Below are 17,348 nucleotides of genomic sequence, written 5' to 3' on the forward strand. Positions count from 1 at the left end.
TTGGGTGCTCCACACTACACACTTCCTGAAGGTTCTAGATCCTGGTTTTTCATGAGTAAACTCACTCCTTTCTTCCTCTGCCCTCTCTGGGGGCAGGGAACAAGGACGCAGGGAAATAAGGGAGGTGACCACGTTCCTGGAGCAGGACAGGCAGAGCCCCAGTGGAGGAAACCGTGGTGAAGAATCACGGGCTCGGGGAGGTGGCGATGTGTTTCCAGGTCAGGGTTCGTCTTGTCCATCTCGTCTTCACCCAGACCCCCAGCCAGCACCTCCAGGTGTAAGTCAAACAGCTGAGCCTCCGCCAGGCCCACACCAGGCGGATGACGGATGGGGTAGTGACTCCCGCTTCCCCAGGAGCACCGGCTCTTTGCACAGCCCGCAGAGGAAGAGGGGCCCGCGCTGCCCGTCCCCGCTCCGCCGCCCACCAGCCAGCTGTCCCTCCAGCTCCCTCGGCCTCCCGTGCCAGACCGCGTGGGCCTGGGAGGCTCCCCCTGAGGGTGCAGAACACAGCCACACTCCAGGCCCCAGGGCTCAAGGAGGCAGGGGTGAGCGTGGATTGAGGTACTGATGAATGTGTTCTTGCCGCTGGGATGAGGGAGGTTCCAGAAGAAAATGCCATTCCAAGTGGGCCTCACAGAGAAATTGGAGTTTTCCAGGCGGACGAAACTGGATCTGTCCCAGGCAGGAGCACCCGGTACTGACCGTCCTCTGTGCTCTGAGCTGTCGGGCTTCTTGGGGACACAGGGGTGTCCCAGGCAGGCTGTCCTCAGGTCAGGGTCTCAGGAACAGCAGCCTGGGATGATAAGTTAGGTGTGAGGACAAGAGAGACAGATGGGTGGAGAAAACCCAGAGCTAGTGTGAAGTCTGCACCCAGGGAGGCCACAGTGTCCTGGGAGCTCGGGGTGGAGAGAACACAGTGCAGGTGGGGCTGTTGCAGGAAGACTGAGGGGAGAAGAGCCTGACCCAGAGGCTGGATGAGGTGCAGCTAGAGAGACACGGCGAGGCCCTGCAGACGGACTCCCGGACGCGGTGTCTGCAGTCCACAGGGGTGAGGCTGGGATTCCGCTGTGTTTGTGTAAAGAAGCCAGGGCAGCAGGGGAGGGTGGAGCTCGGTGGTAGAGCACGTGCTTAGCATGCACGAGGTCCTGGGTTCAGTCCCCAGCACCTCCTCTAAGGTTAAATAAATAAATAAACCTAATTACCTCCCCCCACCAAAAAAAAAAAAAAAAAAGCAGCAGCAGCAAGGAGGGGCAAGTCAGATCCTGGAGGGAGCAGCCTTCAGAGCTTGAGGGAAACTCAGCTTTAAAGCTCTGCAGGCTGAGGCACAGGAAGGCCCCTTGCTGAAGCCTGGGTCCAGGCGGGCGGAGTCCAGGCGCTTTCTCCCCCGGCCTGCTGCCCTTCGGGCTGGGTTAGAGAAGTCCGGGTTAGGGGCTTGAGGCATCTGACTTCTATCAGGACCGGTTACTGCTTGTTGACTCTCTTCTGTGTGTCTGCCCTTAGCGAAGCTCTCCAGGGTCAAGACGGGCACCCAGGATCGCCATGGTAACAGCCAGAGTCGTGAGCACTTCGGACGCACCGGGCACCGTTCCAGGCATTTTTCATGCATTAACTCCCAGTTTACAGGTGGCAAAACTGAGGCACAGAGAGGCCAAGGGCTCTCCCATGGCCACTCATCCAAAGGCGATGGAGCCAGGGTTCCGGCTCAGGCCGCCCGCGTGTGGAGTTTGTGTCCTTCACTGGTACGTTCTGGCCTCTGCGGAGTGCCTTTTTGTATCACATGGTACTCTAGGGTGTGATTTGTGCTCATTACCGCTCACCCACCCCGCCTCCCGCGACGGCCGTTACTACCCGGGCGTCACGAGCCGCGCGGAGCAGGCTGAGTCCCGGGGCTGAGCTGCCTGACTAAGGACAGAAAGAGCCGCAGGACTGGGCCCCGCCTCACTGTCCCCGGGCCCAGGGCCTGCTGCCCCGGGGCGTCTCCGGGACACATCGTGGGGACCGCTGCCGGTCTCCAGCTGGGGGTAGGACGCTGGAAGTCACGTCGTGGAAGTGCTGAGCCACCCGCGTGATGCCAGGGCGATGCAGCCCTGCCCCCCGTGCAGATCTCCGATGAGGACCAGGAGGCTAGGCGGCGAGTGTCCACCCCCCGGCCTGTGGCCTGGGCCAGAGCTGCGCAGATCACAGGAGGAGGCCCTCTGACTCGTGATTATCATTACCATTATGGGTGGGACGATCATCTCTGCGAGCAGCAGCCGGAGCTGTGATGGCAGATCGGCCGGTGCGCCTGACACGGCGCTTGCTTGGCCTCCTGTCGTCTCAGGGTATCAGAGTGCCTTGCAAATGTTAACTCAGCCCTGGCAAAGAAGCAGCATGAGGTTCACGTCAGGAAGGGGAAACGGAGGTACTATGAGGCCAGGTGCTTCGGGATGGACCCCCTGTTGGAGGCAAAAACCAAACGAAGAGGTGATATTTCCCCCCAAACACTTATTTCCTTCAAAAATGTCTGGCTCAGGATATTTGTATTAAATTCCTGTAAGCATCTATTTTGCATCTACAGCTGTACCTACTAGGTTACGGGAGGTATCTGAAATAAACATGCAGATTTATGCTTCTGGTCTTCGAATTGAGGGAGAAATGAGTGTGTGTCTAGTGGAGATAACACATGAGCTATCTGGTCAGTTATCAAGGCTGTTGTCAAAAAGCCAGAGAGCAGACGTCCGCTGTGGAAGGACAGAGAGACGGTCCCTTGGGACGAGGCAGGATGCGGGTCAGGAGGAGGGTGGAGGGGAGGGAGCGCTCCAGGTAAAGGACAGAGTCGCCTGGCCCACGGCGACTCGCGGGAGACAGGCTTGCCCCGGGGCTGATGGGCACAGGTGCTGTCAGACCGGAAGTTCTCCACTCTGAGCCGCGACACGTGATGCCACAGGTCCTGGACCACGGTGTTACCTGGGTGCCCAAGATGCGCGTCAGGATGGAGGCCATGAGCTGGGGGCAGTGGGTGTGGCCGGCATGGCCGGTGTGGCAGCGGCCCCCGAGTGGGAGGCCACTGCAGATTTAGCGCTGCCCGGGAGGGCGTCTGCTGTGTGAGTTCACCCGCGCCTACAACTGCAGACGACGCCGACGGTGTCGGTAGCCCTCGCTGGGGACAGAGCTTTCCTTGCAAACAGCTGCGGTGGTTACTGCTGACTTTTAATACCATATGTGTCAGCTTCAGATGAGCGTGTTTGTATTATGTATTCTTTATGAAGCGTTTTATTTACATGGAAGTGAACTTGGAGGAGCCCCAGTGAGATTCAGCTGCGGGCGTGGCATGGAGAGGGCCGTTTGTCATGGTTCAGCATCGTTTGAGTTCACTCGGGGGAAAGTCCGCGTCTCCAAATTCTGTATTTAAGTCGCAGATTCAAACCACACAGTCGACAGGAGGACGGCCCAGAACTCGAGTCTCTGTGTTTCCGTGTCACCACCTGGAGCTTTTAGTTCCTATTGAAAATGTAAAACAGTGAAGCGGACTGCAAACCGCCGGGCTGTCACATTTTTGTTGGTCAGGCCCGCATTTTCTTTCCTCCTCACTGAATCTGAACAGTGCTCTTAAAAGTGGAAAGTATTCTTTTAAGAATGTTGCTTACTTGACTCCTAGAACAAATCAAGAAAATCATCACTGCTGCTGGTTATTTCTGAGAATAACGTGTTGTGAAGAGGAGGGAGGTGGCAGAAACGATCCACAGTGTGGGGCGGCGGGTGGTCACAATGCACGAAATGTCCCCAGGTGGGTGGAGAGAGGGACAGAAGAGGAGGTGGGGCGGGACGTGGCGTTAATCGGGTGGGGAGTGCTGAGAGCAAGTTCAAGGCGACGAGGGTGGACCGAGCACAGTCTGAGTTGCTGTGGGGGGAGGGTAGAGCTCGGCGGTAGAGCGCGTGCTCAGCACGCACGAGGTCCTGGCGTCAGTCCCCAGTCCCTCCAGTAAATAAACAAATAAATAAATAGTTTGCTTTATTGAGACAAGACATCAGAGGCTGCAAAGTGGAGGGAGTTTCGTGCTCTCCTACCTCCGCGCAGCCCAGAGATTATATTCTGACTTTTCTTGCTCTTTCACGAGCCTCCGTCTCCAAAAATATGGCCCCTGCTCCCGAAGTTGCATTGCCAGATTTCCTTGTATTTCCCCACGGTGCCACGGACGGTGCCGGGCACGGTGCGCTGGCATCCTTCAGTGCGTTTCCATGGAGAATGCTCGGCCGTTTCTTCTCAAGGCCCTGCCTCCTTCCCGGAGAGACCCCCTCAGTTCACGCCGGGGACTCGGTGGGACTGCATACAGCAGCCCCCTCCTCGGGTGTGCCGGGCCTGGCTGTGGGCTCGCTGTGCAGATACGCCAGAGCGTGTGAAGGGAGAGGGCCCGGCCCCGCCAGGAGCAACTGATGGTCTCGGGAAGGGAGTCACAGACACCAGCAGCCCGGGCCGAGCGAAGGGCAAGGTCAATGTCAAAATGTACTTCTCAGACTGGGAGTCCGGGAAGTGTCCGGAAGGGGGTGAGTTCCCGGATGGGGCTTGAAGAGAGAGTTGGGTCAGGAAAGGCACAGAGGATGGGGTGGGGCTGGGTGGACCCAGGGGTGGGGATGTCATGTCCTCTCAAAGAGTCAGGCATCAAAAGTTGATCCCCCAGAGCCCTAGCCCCATCGTTCACATAAGTGACACTCGCTCAGTCTGGTCCTTTTGAAGATGCGCAGGAAGACCTGAAGTGCTTGGAAGCCTGAGAAACGGGGACTCGGCGCGGGGGTGTCTGTAGGCAGGACACGGCGCACCGTCCGGGGAGGTCATCACGGAACCTCCAGCTCTGCCCACACACCACTCAGAGACGGGAGGGTTCTGGTCTTGTTCTTATGAAGTTCTCGGTCATGCGCATACTTGGGGTCGGGGATGGGGCAATGTGGGGTCTGCACTAGAGGACCCGGGGTGGAAGCCGGGATGGTGGCCAGGTGGGACCTCCCTGCTCCCCCGGGTCATCCAGATCGCACTTGTGGGGTGGGGTGTCCCTGAAGGAGCTTGACGCTGAGTCCTGGAGGTGCTGGCCCTTCCTTCAGGGAAGAGCACAGTTTCACAGGGTGATTTTGACTTTTTCACTTAGCGAGCACAGAAATCCCACAGTCTCAGGCAGAACTGGGCTGTGCGTTCATTTAGCTGCTGCCGTGTCCTCAGCCCTGCCGGCCCACACCCTTCCATCCCCGCTGTCCGCTCTCCCTCCGGGCAGGCTCCCGCATCCAGGTGTGGGCACCCCGATCAGCTCATCACCGACCACCAGGGGCTTCTCCCTTGCAAAGGAACTCCTTGGCCATCAAAGGGAGTCCACGACTCCAGGAACGGTGGGATGAGGGCGAACCGAGAGCCGGAGGGGCTGGTATCCTGGGGAGGGGGCTTTCCTCATGGCCCCCGGTCGTGCACACACGTGCACGTGCTCAGACACACACACGCGCGCGCACACACACACAGGCAGCCCTCCACTCAGCCTGCCACCCCGGGAGTCTCAGCAAACGGCCCATCCGGAGCCGGGGCGCCGCCGCTCTCTCCGCACACCTGGTGAGAGCTGCAGCCTCCTGCCGCGTGTCTGTCGGAGCCCAGACAGCGGAGGCTGTGCCAGCAGGTCCTGGAGACCGAGGCCTCCTGGCTCACCGTCCTTCTGAGCTCCCCAGCCGAGGGCAGAGCAGGGCAGCCAGCTGGTCCCCTCAGCTGGCTTGCCGATAGCATCTCCCGTGCTTGCGTTTCCACGTTAATAAGCGGTTGCTGCAGGTAGTCAGCAGCAGCCAGGTGGTTTGGACGGCGTATTTCAAAGCCAAATGCCGTGTTGTTGCTTGGAGTTGTTTGAGGAGGATCAAAACAGCCCCATCACGGCAATCCTGGTCTTATCCAGTGATCAGATAGCAGCGGACCCAGAGATCCCAAGAGCAGCCGGGTGCAGAGGCTGCTCCCTGCGGCCGGTGAGGCCAGGGTGACAGGAGGGGACCCAGCGAGGCCGGGCGGAGACCAGCGTCCCCCTCGCTCGGGGCTCTGCTTCCGACCGCAACGCTGCGGGACGCCCAGGCCAGAGTGTGGCCGCCGACTGCCCCCACGGAGATGAGGGTAGAGACGTTGCCAAAAGGATCCCGTGGTTCCAGCGCGAGGCTGAACGGACGTTGTCCTCCCAGGCCGCGGGTGCTGGGCTGGGCTTCATTTACCCACGGGGGTTGCACGCCTGGGGTCTGTCTGGGAGGGTGGAGCTGGCCGGAGTGGAGGTTGTTCTGCCTCTTGTAGCGTGTGATGACATGGCTTGCATGCAGTTGCACCCTTGTCCTCCAGACGGAGGAGCATAACGTCAGAGGCCATTAGACTGTCCCCCCCTCTTCAGCAGGTGATGTCTAAGGCACCGTCAGCATCTCCGCTTGCAGTACTGATAATGGCCACAAGGCACAATGACATTTGCACATAAATTTTATAGATTAAATGAATTGTATAGAATGTACATTTAAGTTTTCAGAGCCCTTTCCTTAAAGATCTCTAGGAAGCAGGGCTCCACGGTGAGCACTGGAAGCTGGGGCAGGAGTATGCTTGAGCTGCAGGGGAGCTCCAGGCCCCAGGCCACGGGGAGGGGGGTGTCTTGCCCAGGGGCCCCCACTGAGGACTGCGGCTGGAAGCCAGGGCCCTGATCCCTGCCGGCTGAGCCGGAGCTAAGTGTCAAAGTTGGTCGTGGGCCAGCTGTGAGAGCCCCTCGCCCTTCTCCTGGCCCTTCTAGGACACTCCCCAACTGTCACCACGGCCACCACGGCCACCAGCGTGAGCTTCCAGACGGGCCGGAGTCCTGCAGTGCCTCCTGCACCCTCAGCAGCAGTCCCACCCCAGTCTCGCTTCTCAAAGCCACCAGCTCCTGGCGGTGGCCACGCGAACTTACCTCCTAGGATGGGAGCGGCTCGCCGCCGGGCCGGGACGCTGGCCCAGCGGTGTCCGTGGGCACGGGCATCCTTCCTGACAGGACCACCGCCTCCGCCACCTCCCCTGGCCCGTGTGCCCGGAGCAGGCTTCCCCAGGGGCCGCCTCCTCCCTGGGTGCCCGTGTGGCCAGAGGCCGTTGCCCTGTCCCTGACGTCCCTCTCATCTTTGCCGACTTCCCTCCTCAACTGACGCAGCAGCCAGGTGCTCGTGTGCCGTGTTCGTGTCGTCACGCCCCGCCCAGTGGTGTTTGCTCTGGGGCCCAGGGCCCAGCATCTGCTGGTCGGGCAGGTGGATGGGTCACGGCAGTCAGGACAAGCCCTGTCCCCGTCCTCACACGTCAAAGCGGGGACGTGTCCCCACGGCTCACCCCCATTTCCCCGTTTCTCCCGGTGTCTTTGCCACCCCCCATGTATATTTGAGACCCTGGTGGACAGAGGCGCCCAGGGCAGGCACGCCTCGTTCTGGAGCTGCAGCCTTCCTGCAGAGCGCCGAGTGGCCCAGCCCCACGGCATATGAAGGTCCGCCAGGCCAAGGCCCTGCACACCTTCAGAACGAAAACATTCCCCGGCGGGGAGCCCCTGCGGCCACAACCAGCCAACGAAGAACTGAAATAAGCTTCTCAGACCTGCCTGGTGGGAGCACGGGCCCCCAGGCACTGGGGGTGGGGAGGCAAGAGGAGAGAGTCCAGGTGCAGGGTGGCCCAGGGTGAGGGGCTCCGCCTGAGAAGGAGCCAGGTGGGCCGCAGCGGGTCCCTGGCCGACAGCAGTGAGGAGGGGGGCAGAGGAGGAGAGAGCCCCCCCCCAACCTAGGGCGCCCCCAGCCTGGAGCTCGGGGCTGAGAGCTTCACAGGGAGCCCACATTAAGCATGCATTAGAGTTCCTGCTCTCAAGAAATCAGTTGATTTCCCTTCTGTTTGAGTCAATCAGAGACACCCACAAATGGCAATCTGCAAGCACGCCTGGCTCTCTGCCCAGCAGTCACTCGTCTGCCTCCTGATCCACAGCCGTTCACCGCCTGTGCTCGAGTGCGCGGCTCTGGTCCTGAGAGCCGTGTTTATCTCGCACACACTCCCTCCAGCGTGCCTCCGCCGGGCTGCGGGCCACACTCGCTGGTGCTGCTGGTCCCCACACCCATCCTTTACTGCCTGTCCATCCAGGGAGGTGCCAGTCTGGGGGCAGAAGTGGGGAAGGCAGTGGGGTAACCTCTCTTCTGTCTCCATGGGTTGCTGATCACAGCTCTATCCACGGCGAGGGCCTGGGGCACAGCCCTGCTCAGTTCCACACTATCCAGTCCAACAACTGCACACCTGTGTTGTCTACACCCGCACCGTCCACACCCACACCTGTCCACACCTGCACGGTCCACACCTGCACCGTCCACACCCGCACCGTCCACACCCACAATGTCCACACCCACACCAGTCCACACCCACAATGTCCACACCCGCACCTGGAATTACTCTGGAGGAGCTTACAGTTTTATTCAGAATATTAAAGTTTCACCTGTCGATCCTGACTCTTGGAACTCTTTATAATTCCTATACTGAGAATGGTTTTTATATTTTTAAATGGTTGAAAAAAATCAAATGAAGGAAAATACTTCGTGACACATAAAAATTATATGAAACTCAATTATCAGGGTCTATAAGTAAAGTTTAACTGTGACAGAGCCCTGAGTGTCCTCTAGTGAGTGTGTCTGGCTGCTTGGCCAGACGGTGGCAGAATCGAGTGGCTGTGATGGAGACCACAGGTCCACGAGCTCAAAATACTTCAGTGTCCTTTACAAACAAGGCCCCTGATATAGACTCTGAAGTTCATGGAGACAAAGGTGCGATGTTCTAGCCAACACACATCCCTGGCATCAGTGAGCACTTCCAGGATGATGGATGAATGAAATGAACAGCCTTAAACTTCTCTAGGAGAGTGTTTTACACACCAGGGGATTCCTGTGATCCATTTGTAGGCTTTTCCTTCAGTTTATCTTAACAGTTTTTCCCTTAGTTGTTCCATAACCAGAAGGCCCAGGATGGTCCCTCCTCCTCCAGGAAGCCACCCTGGGCTCCTGTCTTTCGTGGTTCTCTGCCCTCCCAATTCTGTGCTGGCCTCGGCGCCTTGGATTTCTGAGCAGAGCCTCTCCTGACATCTCCGCACGGGCCCATTGCCTTGTAGAAGGTTCTTTGATTTGGGACACCCTAAGACCCTGCGTCTCCTCCCCGGGCAAAGCCTGGGGTATCTGTGCGTGGCAGGTGCGGTCTCCCTTCCTTGTGTCTCCTCCCCTTCCGTTGAGTGGACCCCTTCACTCTGCAGCCACAGACGGCATCATGATGCCGTGCTATGGCATCAAAATTCTTGAACTTCCTGCACAACTTAGAGTAGTGGTCTTTAGCTGTCCTTGCCGGGTCCTTCCCGTTAGGGTGCGAGTGCCTGTCTTTGGCTGTTTTGTTTTACCCCAGGATCGTGTCTTACTAGCCAACTTGGACACCTTTCTAGACCAGGATTCTAAACATCTGGGGCGATGGCGTTCACAGGTGCCGCTGGGATGCAGATGGTGAGATGGTGACTTTGCGGCAGTCTCCAAACACATAATACGCAACAGGCAACACCCAGCACGTGACCGAGCGTGGTTCAGAGTTTAGCCCCGCTACTTACTCCCTGTGAGTCCTAAACAGGAATAAAAATGCCAGCTTCTTTGGATTAGAATAAGAATTACATGGGAGGATGGACGCAAAGTGCCGTAAGTCCCAGCTGGCGGTGAGTGTGCAGGGAACGTTCCCTGCTCTGGGGCTCCGCAGAGCAGGAAGAGGTCTTCTCTTTCTGTTGCATCCTTGCAGCTGCCGGCGCAGGGTTGCATGGTGCAAGGACTGTTGTCCAGTGAGAATCGGTGATGCACAGAGAGGCAGCTCTTCCCTGGGGATCTGCTGGTCGCTGGTCTGCAATGAGCAGACAGTAGAAATAGGGTTGCTGGACTTCGTGACTGAAAGACTGAAAACGGAGGGTCTCCAGTGAAATTTGAATTTCAGATCAACAATGAATACTTTTTTAGTATAAGCCGATCCCATGTGATATTTACCTGGAAACCCTCAATGGAAGGGATTTCAGCGTCACATTCATGGGTTAGTAAAGGCAGAGATAAGGGTGGGGGGGGAGGTCTGTCTTTCTTCCCATCAGAAAGGCTTGAGAGATGATAACCTACCAGGTCGATCGCAGTCCGTGATTCACCCCTCTTCATGTGGATTTGCTGCAGACTGTTGACCTAGATCCAAAGCATCTGATCCCCAGGAAGACGTGGGGATGCCCCTGAGGCTGAAGACAGGCTGTGACGCCAGGTCCACCTGCCGTACAGTCTTGATTCCCTGGAGCGATTCCATCGGAAGCTAGAAAGCGCATATGCCGCTCCTTCAAGGCATTTGAAGGTAGATTGAACGTAATTTGAGGTGTCATTTTTCTTCCTCAAATTTGAGACATCTTATCAACACGATAAGAACATTTCTTATCACCTGTCTGATCTGATGTGAACTTACTGCATCTTATCAAAAGGTTTCTAAGCCTTTATGTAAGCAAATGTCACAGCTTGGTGCTCCTCAGGTTGTGCTTCAAGGAGAACTTTTGAAAACCAAGTTCTCTTCCTCCCTTGCTGACAAATGAGGCCTTTCTCATTCTCCTAGTGGTTCTTAAGTCTTCCCAGCCAATCAGCAAAATACTTGTTTTTATTATTTATCACCCTCCGTGTTGTTTCTCACACTGCTCTGTAGGCAGCCCAGCTGCTCAGAGAGACCACCACCAGGTACGAGGTGAGACGAGCCCGGGAGCCCTTTCCTGGTGACGAGGTCCCCGCTAAGCGCCTCTAAAGCTGCTCGTGCTGCAAAATGTATGTCAGCACGACCTCAAACGCTTTTTATAAAGGACTGGCAGCAAGACATTAAAAATGGCAAAAGTGCCTCCAGTCTACAAAAGGGTAATCTCCTGAGATCATTTGCTGCACAATCAAGTAAACACTGCCCAGACCGGGCCGCCCAGTGGCAGCCAGCCTGGGGGCAGGAGGACAGCTGCTTCCTGATAGGCCGTCGCCGATCCATGCGTCACCTCCTCTCCCTTCAGCAGAGGGGGGCTCTCATGACCCCCAGTGCAGGAAGGATGTGCAGCACGTCCGCTTCATGTGGGGAGAAGCCAACCAACACACTGTATTTTATTTTATTTCATTTTTTCTTTTCATATTCTTTTTCATTGTAAGTTTACTACAAGACATTGAATATAGTTCCCTGTGCTGCACAGAAGAAACTTGCTGCTTATCTGTTTTATATCTAGGAGTGTGTATCTGTGAATCTTCAACTCCCAATTCATCCCTTCTTAGCCCCTTCCCCCCCAGCAAGCATACATTCGTTTACCATGTCTCTGAGTCTATTTCTGTTTTGTAGGTAAGTTCAATAGTGTCTTCTTTTTCCTTTTTTTTTAGATTCCACATATAAGTGATACCATACGGCATTTTTCTTTCTCTTTCTGACTTACTTCACTTAGAATGACAATCTCCAGGTCCATCCATGTTGCTGCAAATGGCATTATTTTATTCTTTTTTTATGGCTGAGTAGTACTCCGTTGTGTAAATATACCACAGCTTCTCTATTCAGTCCTCTGTCAGTGGACATTTAGCTGCTTCCATGTCGTGGCTGTTGTATATAGCGCTGCTGTGAGCACTGGGGTGCAGGTGTCTTTTTTGAATTACAGTTCCCTCGGTTATCTGCCCAAAAGTAGGATTGCTGGATCACAGGGTAATGAACACACTGTATTTTAGAAGTTGAAGTACCTCCATTAGTCAGTCCATAAGAACTGCTTTAAAAAGCTAGAGATAGAAAGAGAAGTAAGGATACAGTGCTTTACAGTTTGGAAATCTGAGTCTCCCTCTGTCCCAATCAAATGCCAAGAAACAATTATGCCAGTGCCGTCCTCAGGCCAGCCAGCAGGGCTGTTAACTCCTCTGCTCAGCGTGGCGGGAGGAGAGACACAAGCCTGCAGGACGCAGTGGCATGCAGGGCGCACCGCCAGCCCGGGCAGCCGAGAGCGGGGACAGCGAGTGTGCAGGAGGGACAGGCAGCGTTGCCAGAGTGGCGGGGACAGCGGCCCTCCAGCATGGCCCTGTTTCCATGCAGGGTGGGCAGATCCGCTAAGCAATAGTGTTTCTTGTTAAGTTTATGTGATTAAGAAAGTTAAGTCTCCTGGAGAGGCGGAGGGAGGCTGCTCATTCTGGATGGACAGGTCGTGGTGTTTTATTCTGCGGAGTTTTTGGGGGCTGGATGCCGACATCGTGGTCCCTCCAGCACAGCTGATGCAAAGACGCCCCCAAAGCTGCAGTAGCTCATGGCAGTGATTTTTAAAGGTTTTAAATTTACAGTAAAAAAAAAAAAACAACGCATATAATATTTATCACCTGAACCGTTTGTAAGTGTACAGTTCACAGTGTCGAGTATATTCACACTGTTCTGAAACAGAGCTCCAGAATTTTTTCGTCTTGCAAATCTAAAACTGCACACCCTCTTTCTGCTGCCCGAGTAGTGGGCGAGGAGACATCTGAGGAAACAGGCTGGGGTCTCAACCAGGCTAAATGAGTCAGACGCTGTTGGCACAGAGTGGGGGTGGTCCCCCGGGTGTTTCTTGCTATGAAGTCAGAACGGAGAATCCCGTTATAGAATCTGGGAGCACGGACAGTGTAACATCAAATCAGAGAGGAGCGCTTTGGCTGCAGGAGAGGAATTTTGCTTTGCTCAAGGGCTTTCTCCAGGTGGCTCTAATGCATGACCCTTGGAGGAAGTGACCTTGGAATTCAAAGTGGTGGGACCCTCCAAACAGGGTCAGGAGCAGGGCAGTCATGGGATCCGACTCTCAGGACGAGAAGGCGCTCTGCGGGGAAGGATGAGGCGGAGTCGCCGGGGCCGTGGGCGCGGGTGCATCTGCTTTACGAGGTACAGAGACGACTCGATCGCTGTGAGTGCACTGCGCTTGCAGCGCACGTCTGACTGCTGCCGCTGACCGTGGGGCCACGGGGTGTGTGCCCGAGCTCCCCCACCTCGCTCCTCCCCTGCTGGATTCCTGGATTAAATGAGATAATAAAAGGTAATACAATAATGTAGTGCTGTGAATTGTAAAACCTGCATGAAACGGCACTCTGTCTACTTCCGTGGGAGATATCCATTGTTTAGCTCTGCCACTGACCTGCTGGTCCAGCACCCCTCCCTAGCCACACCAAGCGTGTGGCGTCCTGATGAAAAAGGGGCATGGGGAGATCCACAGCCCCTGAGGACGTCCCCCCACCGTCCACCCATGTGAAAGCAACCCGAGAGCATCCAGATCTCAGGAAGCTGAGCAGGGACTCAGCAAAGCAGTGAAGATGTGCACACGTGTGGGTTCTCCTCCACGGAGGCCTGTGGGGACCTGCTGGGAGCAGCAGACACAGAGGCCACTCCAACGCCACGGTTCTCTTCCTGGTGGTGAAACGAGGAGGGGAGGGCAGGCCACACCAAGTTCTTGGCACAGCAGGAAACCCCTGCCTGTGATGCAGAACGTAAACCAATGATCCTGTGGGACCTCAGTGTCCTGACCATTTTTCTGGAACTCATTGTGATATCCTGTCTTTTTTTTCTCTGGAACTCCCAGCCACATGCCCTTTTCCTCCCAGGGGTGTTAAACTCTGGTCTCTTTGAATCTTTCTCCACAAAAAGGTGATACTTGACCCAGCAATTCCACTCCTGGGCATGTATCTGAAAAAAGAAAAAAAAAAAAAACCACTAATTCATAAAGATATGTACACCTCAGTGTTCATAGTAGCATTGTTTACAACAGCCAAGACATGGAAACATCCTAAACGTCCATCAACAGAGGACTGGGTAAAGAAGCTGTGGTGCATGTACATGGTGGAATACTACTCAGCCATGAAAAAGAATGAAAATTTGCCATTTGAAACAGCATGGATAGACTTGGAAAGTATTATACTAAGTGAAATAAGTCAGACAGAGAAAGACATATATGTGTGATATCACTTATGTGTGGAATCTAAAAATACAACAAACTAGTTAGTGAATATAACAGAACAGAAGCAGACTCCCAGATACAGAGAACAAACTAGTGGTTACCAGTGAGGAGAGGGAAGAGGGAGGGGCAAGGCAAGGGTCAGGGATTAAGGGGTACAAGCTCTTATGTGTAAGATAAACTACAAGAGTATATTATATGCTACAACACGGGGCATAGAGCCAACATTTTATAACAACTGTAAATGTAAACTTCAAAATCTTGAGTCACTGTGTGGCACACCTGTAACTGAGAAACATTATGTACAGCAACTATACTTCGATAAAGGAAAAAAAAAAAAAAAAAGAAACCGTAATGGGATTAGAACGGGAAAGAAGGTGATACTGTTAACAGGTTGTGATAATATCACTTTGGGGAGTCACAGTCTAAGCAGGAAGTTCTTACGCCAAAGGAGTCAAGTTTTTAATTGAAGTATAGTTGCTTTACAGTGTTTCCGGTGCACAGCAAAGTGACTCCGTTATAAATAAATATATATATTCTTTTTCAGATTCTTTTCTGTTACAAGTTGTTGTGTTACAAGGTATTGGATACAGTGCCCTGTGCTGTACGGTAGGTCCTCGCTGTTTATTTAACTTTATGCACAGTAGTGTGTGCATCTGCTAATCCAGACTCCTGACTTACCCCGCCCACCCTCTTCCCCTTTGGTAACGATAAGTTAGTTTTCTGTGTCCGTGAGTCTGTTTCTGTTTTGTGAGTTAGTTCATTTGTGTTTATTTATAAGTGATGTCATGTGTTTGTCTTTCTCGGACTTATTTCGCTTAATATGATAACCTGTGGGTCCATCCATGTTGCTGCAAATGGCATTATTTCATTTTTTTTATAGCAAGAAATGGAGCTTTTAAAACAAGCTGAGGCAGTAGCAAGCAGGCAGATGCGAGTCCGAGGGCCAGGCGGCCTCGCAGGGCTCCAAGGCGGCATGCCGTTAGCAACGGCCAGGCGGGCGGCGCAGGGGACACGCAGCGAGCGCCGCGGCCGCCCGCTCGGGTGAGGGGCCGGCCTGCCCGCGGCCGCTCTGCCCACGCCCTGCGCCGCGTGGGGCTGGCCGCCGCCGGCGCGTCACGGGTCCGCGCCTAACTCGCGAGCCCGCTTTGACTTCCGCTTTGACTCGGAGCTGTATGACGCCCTGTGGCCCTCAGCTCTCTCTCCGGGGAGTCGCACGCGGCGGAGCTGGGGACAGAGGGAGCTCCCAGGTGTGGCCCAAGGCCCCCAGCGGCTGCTGCGGGTCTCCACCCCCAGGCCTGGTGTCCCGGGACGCCGCTGGGCTTTGCACCGACCCGCACCCAGGAAGATTCCTTCTACTGGGTCACCCGCTGTCACCGCCTGCACACACACTCTCATTCCTGAGGTCCCTTTGGATCTGTTCCTTGAAGGCTAAAGAACCCTAAAGCAGCTTCTCTGCAGGGAGCCCCCAACCAACTAGAAATGGGGGCCAACTGAATTCAAGGATTTGCTCCCATTTTGGATAAAATTCTTTGCAAAATTCTGAGTCCCCCCTCCTTTTTTTGTTTTTCAGAAGAACCTAGTGGCTAAAATTGAATACCTTAGATTGAACGGTTTTGAAACATTAGTATTTGACCATCTTTGACCACAACAAGTGGCAATTTGTCATGAGCGCCTAGCAGTGTCTCTAAGACAGGATCAAAGACCCTTGGATCACAATCTGTAATTTCAACTGTCATTATTAAATGTTAGGGAGTGGGGAACGTCGTATGAAGACCTGGGAGGTCTGCCATTTCCCCAAGACCAGCAGGGCCGCGCTGAGTGACAGGTGCCGCTGTTGGCAGGCCTGGGGGTGGGGGGAGCGCGAGCAAAGAAGGGGTGAGGCTAGAAACAGTGGTACAGTCATTTCCTTTGGACAAATACTTTGTCCCTTCAGAGCCAGGAGGATAGTTCGGGCTTTTGGTAATGTGCAGTCCCACTGTGTGGGAACACTGGCCATCCTTGCCCTGGACAAGGTCATTCCAGAAAAGGGAGTCTCCCCGGGAGTGCTGAGCCCCAGCAAAGGCAGGGAGACACCCCTCCACGGGCCCAGGCAGCCCTCACTTCCCCTCACTTCCTCTTCCTTCCTGTTCCTTCTTTTGGGAAGCCTGGTGGGAAGTCTGTGAAGGGAGGTGTGTGGTTACCGGCCTGACAATCAATGATCATGAAGTGGAAACATGGCCGCGGGGGTGGCGGCTAGACCAGCGCTCGGCACGTTGGGACCTTGTGTTGGCCCTGTGCTGTTGAGCCAGTCAGTCCCCAGAGCTACAAAGCCCTGAAGGCTCAACTCTGAAAATCATCCAGCTCTCAAATTTTCTATGTATGTATTCAGTCTGTATTTGTACCATACTTAGAATCAGACCCAAGGATGAGAAGAATCTCATCATGAAGTGTTACACCTGAGTGCCATGAGAACTCTTGCCCAGTGAGCCTAAGAAGCAACATTTTATAAAATTTTAATTTTTGATTAGGAAGCGTGTGGCCAGGATGGGTGAGTTAACGGAATTCACTTTTCAGGAGGCGATGGCCACGGGAGGGGGCCTTCCTTTTCCTCGGTATTCCACAAACTCCCCCAAGTCGAGAGAATTATTATTTTGATCTACTTTTTAAAAAAAAGCCTCAGTTTTTACATCACGTTATTTCGGGCCTGCAGTTTATTCTAATTTTCTTTCAGTGTTTCAATCATCCACTTATAAAACAAGGTATGCCCGGGACATAAAGAGAGCCAGTGTTTATACAAAACGTGGGTCGCCGGTGATCAATGCACCCTCTGGAAGGCTGTTACAGTTTTAACAGAACTTTTGTTTTAGTTGAGTCTCTAAGCTGATTAGTGAGGATGTGGGGTTTTAATTGGGGGCCTCGTTTTCTTTCGGTCTTTGGAAGACATCACTCTCTTTTTTTCAGCCCACATGGCTAATCAGGAAAATCTTCCCAGGAAGAGTTTTGTTCTTCCTTCATTCACAGCGAGACTTCCCCGGCTCTGGTCAAGGCGGGTCAGCGCTCCGTACAAAACATATCTTAATGATGTCAAAATAATGTGTACATTTCTCACCTTTGGACCCGAGAAAACGGAAGAGTTCCTTTTTTTTTAATAGCCAATCTTTCCAAAGTATTCAGCCCTAACTTCATTATAAGCTGGACTCATACAAATCTCACAAGTGTGGATGCCTTTGGCAGACCCTCCCGCCCGGGCCTCCAAGTGGCGGTGCGAACCAGGCTCTTTGCCGCAGCAAGAATGCATTTATGATCATGCATTGCTTAAGTCTGTTTTTATTTCTCACTTTATGGAAAATGCAGCGGTAATCCCTTTAGAATTCCCCTCAGCTTAAACCTCAGAGC

The sequence above is a fragment of the Camelus ferus genome, chromosome 7 (assembly GCF_009834535.1).
Source record: "Camelus ferus isolate YT-003-E chromosome 7, BCGSAC_Cfer_1.0, whole genome shotgun sequence".
Lineage (NCBI taxonomy): Eukaryota > Metazoa > Chordata > Mammalia > Artiodactyla > Camelidae > Camelus > Camelus ferus.